Source organism: Hemiscyllium ocellatum, chromosome 6 (genome assembly GCF_020745735.1).
Source record: "Hemiscyllium ocellatum isolate sHemOce1 chromosome 6, sHemOce1.pat.X.cur, whole genome shotgun sequence".
NCBI lineage: Eukaryota > Metazoa > Chordata > Chondrichthyes > Orectolobiformes > Hemiscylliidae > Hemiscyllium > Hemiscyllium ocellatum.
Genome location: NC_083406.1, coordinates 88,399,283 through 88,406,127, shown reverse-complemented (window position 1 = coordinate 88,406,127; position 6,845 = coordinate 88,399,283).

Here is a 6,845-nt window from a genome sequence, read left to right as displayed (position 1 = left end):
CCACTTACTGTGTAACAATGATTTTCCTCATGTTAAATTGTGTTACTGTTTTGATAATTTTTAGGTTCATAAAATAAAACAATATTTATTGTGTTATAATGCCTTGTTCAAATGTAAAACATTTATTCATTTTATATTGTTCGTCATTTCTAAATGCGAACAATTTATGAATAGTTTTAGACAAGTAAATAGTTAAATGTTCTTCAGAATGTTAAACATTTATTTTCAAGTTTTCAGTATATTACATCTTAGCAAGTAATTTTAACAGTGACATCAAAAATACTTTTGTTTCACAATTGAGGAGTAAACAACTAAGCTTTAGAGGTCAACTATATGGTTATTATGTATGATCAATGTTTGTTAACTACAGAATTAATATAATTTAAATGTAATATTAAATGCTTCCTGAAAATATAAATGTGTGCTATTTCTATCTTAAACTTGAACTTTTTAATTAACTCCATATCAGTTTGGGGGCAGCCTGTTCTGGGTTCTGTGGCCACTGGGTATTAACCCTCCAGTTATTTAAAACAGTTTCTTTATATTCATTCTATTTATACCTCCCGCAATATTAAACTCCACCATCAAATCTTCTTCCAGACTTGTCTGCTGTAGGTAGTACAGCTCCAGCATCTCCAGGCTATCAAAGTAACTCTAATCTTTCATCCCCAGAACCATTTTAAATAATCAATACTACACCCTCTGCAAAACTATCACCTTCCTATTATGTAATGACCAGCAGGTATGTTATTCCAACTAGGAACAAATAATCACTTGATGAAGGTTAAATTATTGTGTTTATTGTTGAGTGTACATGTGCTGCAGGATAAATGCAGGTCTATTCCTTTAATATTTTAAAATATTTTTTTCATGTGAGTGTTGCTAGCATTGCCCTTAAGAGGATGTGCAACATGTAAAATCAGCAAATAATTGTTTTGAGATGTAAGAACATTTATCATTAATCTGAAATAAAGTACTGCTTGAGAGAATCCTGAAGTAATCTCTTGTTAGTTCCACAAAACTTGCTGAATGCTTTTTTACCATTTCCTCCAATTGACCAACTCGTGTTAAATTGCATTATTGTTTTGCTCGTATTTTAGGTTCACAAAATTAAACCATATATACTGTGTTCCAATGCCACTGTCATCAAATATAAAACACATTTGTTTTCATGTTATTTCTTGGTTCTAAATCTGGCGACACATTATAAATAGTTTCAGACATAAATAGATAAACATTCTTATAACATAAAGCATTTATTTTCAAGTTTACAATATATTACGACTCAGTTAATAATTATTTTCACAGTGACTCCAGAAATACTTCTTTCTTGATTATGTAGTAAAAGTAAAGAAACTTTGAGAAGTCAACTGTATGATTAATGTATGATCAATAATTGTGAATTACAAAATTAACAAGTTCTTATAGCTTTATAAAATCATGTATGAAACATTTACATGCTGTAACAAAATACATTTTGCATTCTTTTTCTCATACTTGTGGGCACAGTGGTTAGCACTGTTGTGTCTCAGCGCCAGAGACCTGGGTTCAATTCCCACCTCAAGCAACTGACTGTATGGAGTTTGCACATTCTCCCCGTGTCTGCGTGGGTTTCCTCCCACAGCCCAAAGATGTGCGGGTCAGGTGAATTGGCCATGCTAAATTGCCCGTAGTGTAAGGTGAAGGGGTAAATGTAGGGGTACGGGTGGGTTGCACTTCGGCGGGACGGTGTGGACTTGTTGGGCTGAAGGGCCTGTTTCCACACTGTAAGTAATCTAATCTAATCTTGTCACAATAATTTCAATGTTTGGGGTGAGGTAGGGAAATTTTTTATCATGGCCACTGTTTGATTACAGTTTATTTAAACAATGTTCATGGTAAGTTTATTTGCCTTGTGTTAGATGCCAGCAATTGTATATGAGCACACTTTTTTTTAACTGGCATCCGAAGAGCAGTTTGTTTCAGGTGACGTTTCTTGTAGGGATTGCAGTGCTCCATTATTGGACTTGCAAATGAATGTTGAATCTCAATTCATTTCAGTGGAGAAGCAGCTTTCAGCAGTGTTGTTTAGAGTAGTTCTTTTATCCATTACTTTCTGCTGCAAGGTTCACTCACATTTTTTGGTCTGTTTTCTGACTAGAGGAACTTAATTCAGACTGACCTTACTGGTACTGCACAGTTTTTCTCACAATTTGCAGCTGCGTGTGGTCCAGTAAATCTGCCTTTAGCGTTAGAGGATTAGGTAGCAGCAAGAAAGTTAGGAGAGAGCAGGAACAGCAGCAAAATGACACCAGGAAAGAAGGCAAACTATCTTTCACTATTAATACTAATTGAAATCTATTGTATTGTACCTATTTCACTGTACTAAATATCATTACTATCATCAACTCTCTTACTACTTCAAAGATCTCCAAAATTGGGGAGATAATGCCATAGTGATATTGCCATTGGGCAAGTAATCTAGATACCCAAGTCATGCTTTGGGGACCTGCATTTGAATCCTATCATGACCGTATTCCTTGTTCTGGCCTGATCTTGGCCATAGTATTTATGCAGCTAATCAAGTTCATGTTCTAGTTAATGATAACCTCCATTACCAGGATGCTGGTAATGGAGGATTCCACAAGGGTAATGCCATTGAATGCAAGAGGGCAATGGTTAGTTTCTCTTTATTTGCAACACAAGGCTGAGCCATGTAGGGAGATATTAGACTATATAAAACTCGAAATAACTACAGACTCTGTAAATTAGAAACAAAACCAGAAGATGCTGTAAAAGCTCAGCAGGTCTGTGGAGAGAAATCAAAGTTAACATTTTGGGTCCAGGGACAGTTCCTCAGAACCTTCCTCCATATATTAGACCATGTCTTGGTTGAGGAATTAGATCCTCAGAAGCCTCTTGACAGATTTCCAGAGTTTAAGACCAAAATTCCTTCAGGTACATTGCACAGAAAAGAGGTGAAAATTGCATATTTGCAAGAATCAGAACAAGAATGGTCAGAATTAGAAAGGTTCAAATTCTTGTGAAGTTTATAGAATTGAAAGTGTCTATGGAGGTTGGAAAAGGAGCACAGCTGCAGCAAAAAGGCCATATGGTTTAGACTTATTTTTGTAGCTTGAGGTTTATTCTGTTAACAGTTACTTTCCCGTTTGCCATACCCGCAACAAATCTGGTACAATCCTATCCTGTTTGATCCACTAAGTTCCCCTTTTGAATCAAGCATGCGAATTAATATTTTGAAAGATATGTACACTGCCTTTGTCCATATCCCCTCTCAGGCTCAAATGTTTAATCAAATGATACAACAATGCCTTAAAAAAAAACAGAATGAACAGTTACTTAGATGCCTATCCTGCATCAGACTCTTCAGTCTTGAAAGGACCCTCACAAGATCATTAACTCATTCACAGCTTGGCTGAAGGGAACACTGAGTCTACCCATGACTTTTTTGTGTTATTGTCTTACTCAGTTCCAGATTTGACATTATGCCTGTGTGCAGACTTGGAGATTTTCTGATATTCCACAGTTGGTGCCTGTTTCAACAAAGTTTTTAAAATCTTTCATCTGCAACATGGAGTCTTGAACATAAGATGAAAAACTAAATAAAAACTTCTTTTCTCTAAAATTCCTAATAGGCTGAATTAGTTTTCCAGATCTGTAATTATCTTACGTAATTTGTTTGCTACCTTTCTGACTGTCACACATGATCACATTTTTAACGGGCTATCCATTAATATTCCCAGTTACTTATTTTGCTCCCTAGCATACCAGCTTGTACTTGCTCACATTATTTTTCAGATTTTCCCACCTCCTCACCCTCACCCTCCCTCCACTGTGAAGCTTACATATCTCTCCTATATTTGATCCTCTTGCTCTGGTATAGTTCCCATTATTACATCATACTTGGCAGTAGAAGCTCATTACTAACCAGTTCAACTTAAAGAGCTTGTATCTGGCTGAACTTGCAGTTTATGTTCAGAACGGTGCAAGCTGCTTGCAACAATGCATGCATTGAACTGCTACTAACCACTGTGGGATTGGTTTGTGCAGCTTGGCTAATTAAGTAGTTTTATCGCATTATCCAATAGTTAAGTATACTTGTGGAAGTTAAACCTCAAGCAAATACATTTAAGCTGAGAAATGTGATAATTTGAAGAGATAGAGTATAAGATTTTATAAATCATTTCATCTGCTCTCTTGATGAATATTTTGGCTTAATTTTACAGAACTGCATTTATTAAAAATAACCCAAAAAGCCTTGTGATGGCATTCATAAATTGACCTCAGTGAGTTTACTTAGTTGACTTGCTACATAGACCTGTAGCAGTATCTGTAGAAGATCCAGTAACTGTGATGCAATGTGGTTTTCTGCGTGTTAGCCTAAGTAATATGCACCAAAAAAGATTGGGTTCTTACTTAGATGGTATTTTGAAGTTGAATAGAGTCATAGAGATGTACAGCATGGAAACAGACCCTTTGGTCCAACCCGTCCATGCCGACCACATATCCCAATCCAATCTAGTCCCACCTGCCAGCACCCGGCCCATATCCCTCCAAACCCTTCCGATTCATATACACATCCAAATGCCTCTTAAATGTTGCAATTGTCCCAGCCTCCACCACTTCCTCTGGGAGCTCATTATATACATGTACCACCCTCTGCATGAAAAAGTTGCCCCTTAGTTCTCTTTTATATCTTTCTTCTCTCACCCTAAACCTATGCCCTCTAGTTCTGGACTCCCCAACCCCAGGGAAAGGACTTTGCCTATTTACCCTATCCATGTCCCTCATAATTTTGTAAACCTCTATTTGGTCACCCCTCAGCCTCCGATGCTCCAGGGAAAATAGCCCCAGCCTGTTCAGCCTCTCCCTGTAGCTCAAATCCTCCAACCCTGGAACATCCTTGTAGATTTTTTCTGAACCCTTTTCAAGTTTCACAACATCTTTCCAATAAGAAGGAGACCAGAATTGCACGCAATATTCCAGCAGTGGCTGATTGCTTAATAATTTAATATTACTTACTACATCAGGAATCTAGAGGGGGCTGAGAACTTATGCTCACAACATCAACTCTCCTGCTCCTGGAATGCTGCCTGACCTGCTGTACTTTTTCAGCACCACACCTTTCAATCCTGCTGGAAGCTTGCATGTGTAAAAATAGGTTTTACAAAACAGGGGTCAGGTTCAACTGTGATAAGTTTAAAATAACATAATCGGCTGTCAAGGTTAGCTCTCATTTTACCCACGTGGCAACGACAATTTATGATAGCAACATGTTCTGTGGTATTAGATTCATAGTCCATTTGTAGTCCTGACATTACTCACACAGCAGAACATTTCCATAGTTCGTCAGTTAAATGGAATTGCTTTATTGCCAGTATTACATAAAATGACAGAGGGGAGTTTTAACACCAAAATGCAGATGTATTCAGATCCAGTCGAAGAAGCTAAAATTTGGGAGTCTCCAACTCCCCTATTTCCAGTTTTGACAGAGACAGAACTCTTGAGGACTGTTAATCCTCTTGCAACTGGCAGGAAGCAAATCAAATTTCAAATAAATTAAATACAATTATGATTAATAGTGTAATGTTATGTTGTGAAAATTACATATTTAAGGTAATTGGTGGATGAACAACATTGGGAAATATTATTTTCTGCAGCAGGTCTTGAGCTGAAATGGACTGATTGAAAGCATGAGGGATTTAGATTCAGTAATAATTTTCCAAAGGGAAATGTTTCCAGACCTATGAGAAAGAATTGGAGGTTGGATCTTGTTGAATTCCATCTTGTATTTATCATCTGAAAACAACAAATATTGGAAATCACAGAGGGTCAGGGATCATCTAATGAGAGAGAGCAAGCCAACATTTCAAATCTAGATGACTCTTCATCAAAGCTGACGTGAAGTTTGGAGGGATCAACATTTTTGCAATAGTTGGGGGGGTGCGTGGGGATGGAGTGTAGAGTGCTGGGGAGAAAGGATATTGATAGTTCAGTTTAAGTGATTGGAATGTCAGAATGGCAAAATGATGGTGTGTCTAACTGCCAGACTTGAAAGTTCAGACAGTCCCACTGGAGTGGAGGGAGGGGAGACAGGACATGATACAAGTAAAAGAAGGGGAAGAATGCGAATTGGTTCACAATTTGAAGGTGTTGAACTCAATATTAAGTCCATAAGACTGTAAAGTGCCCAGTCTGTGATTCAGTGGAGCATTGCAGCATGCTGAGGACAGATAAGTGGGCAAGCGAACAGGACACTGTGTTAGAATGACTGGCTACGGGAAGGTCAGGGTCCTGCTTGCACACAGATTAGAGATGTTCCGCAAATTGGTCACCCAGTCTGTGTTTGGTTTCTCCAGTGCAGAAAAGGTCACACTGGGTCCAGTGAATACAATACACAAGATTGGAGGAGGTACAGGTAAAATGCTTCTTCACCTGGAAAGATTGTTTAGGCCCTTGGATAGTGAGCAAGGAGGAGATGAAGGGGCAGGCGTTGTAACTTCCGCGGTTATACGGGAAGGTGCTGTGAGGGGAGGGCGGGTGCGGCTGATGAATGGACTAGGATATCCTGGAGGGAACAATCCCTTCAAAATGTAGATGGGGGAGTGAAGGGAAGTTGTATTTGTGGTGGCATTCTGTTGGAGTTGTCTGAAATGGCAGAGAATGATCCTTTGAATGCAGAGGCTGTTGGGATGAAAAGTGAGGACAAGGGGAACTCGATCCCACTGTTATTGGGAAAGGGCAAGAATGGAAGCAAAGGTGATAGGTTGGATGCAGTTGGGGGCCCTGTCAACCACAATGGGTGGGAAACCACAATCATGGAAGAAGTAAGCCATGTCAGCAGC